The sequence below is a fragment of the Mandrillus leucophaeus genome, unplaced genomic scaffold, assembly GCF_000951045.1.
Source record: "Mandrillus leucophaeus isolate KB7577 unplaced genomic scaffold, Mleu.le_1.0 Scaffold341, whole genome shotgun sequence".
NCBI classification, from domain to species: Eukaryota; Metazoa; Chordata; class Mammalia; order Primates; family Cercopithecidae; genus Mandrillus; species Mandrillus leucophaeus.
The window spans coordinates 274883-275946 of NW_012103599.1; the positions used below are offsets into that span (position 1 = coordinate 274883).

General features: G+C 39.3%; 1 protein-coding gene across 1 annotated transcript in view; it reads left to right on the top strand.

Moving 5' to 3' along the window:
* Positions 1 to 1064, top strand: part of INADL (InaD-like (Drosophila)) — a 475627-nt gene that overhangs the window by 99273 nt on the left and 375290 nt on the right. The window lies entirely within an intron of this gene.

A 1064-nucleotide genomic window follows, 5' to 3' on the forward strand; every position in this document is an offset into this window, starting at 1 on the left:
ATCTGGAAGGAAAAGAGGAGTGAGAACAAGATGACCAATGACTTCATATTTTACCTGAAGCTAATTTTCCCATTATTGTCCTCTTTTAGAATTTTGGTGATCTGATTCAAGAGGTGGGGTTTTTCACTTCAAAATTGCAGTGGATGGAGGATGAATAGCCGGATGTGTCGTTGTCATGTTTGATCATTGCTTTGTGTTTTGCTACAGCTGCTGCCTATTCACACTCTGAGGCTTGGTGTGGAAGTGGATTCCTTTGATGGGCACCATTATATTTCTTCAATTGTTTCTGGTGGTCCTGTTGACACATTGGGTCTCCTACAGCCAGAAGATGAGCTGCTTGAGGTAAAATTTACGGGGAAAGAAAGACACAGGCAGGAATTTTTAAGTTTTAGAAAAATGTGTTCTCATCACAAATCACCTGAGTTATAGTGTCACCAATGCCAATGTCATAAACATGGGAGGGTAGGGTATTGGAGTCCTGTTTTAAGATGTAGTAAGTGGCTTATTTTTAGAGGTATTCAAGGGAATGGTATTGGGCTTCTTACTGCAGATTAATGCCCTACATTTTGTTAGAATAATTATGCTTTCTTTTTGGTCTTCCTCTTCTTATTGGCTGGGCACGGTCATATATTTGTGGATATCATACATGATAATTTGTAGATTAGAGACTATTGCTGTAGTATGTAGTTATTAGGTGTTGAAAATGAGATACATTTGTTTGGGAGAAGTGGAGGTATGAGTATAACCAATTTAATTCACTTTTTTTTTTTTTTTTGAGACGGTGTCTTGCTATGTTGCCCAAGCTGTATGTTGCCCAAGCTGGTCTCGAACCCCTGGACTCAAACAATCCACCCACCTCAGTCTCCTGAAGTGCTAAGATTATGTGTGTGAGCCACTGCACCTGGTCCACTTTTTTTTTTTTTTTTTTTTGGTGGCAAAATATATGTGACATGCAGTTTACCATTTTAACCCTTTTTCTTTTTTTTTTTTATTTTAGAGTCAGAGTCTCACTCTGTTGCCCGGGCTGGAGTGCGGTGGTGTGGTCATAGCTTACTTCAGCATCA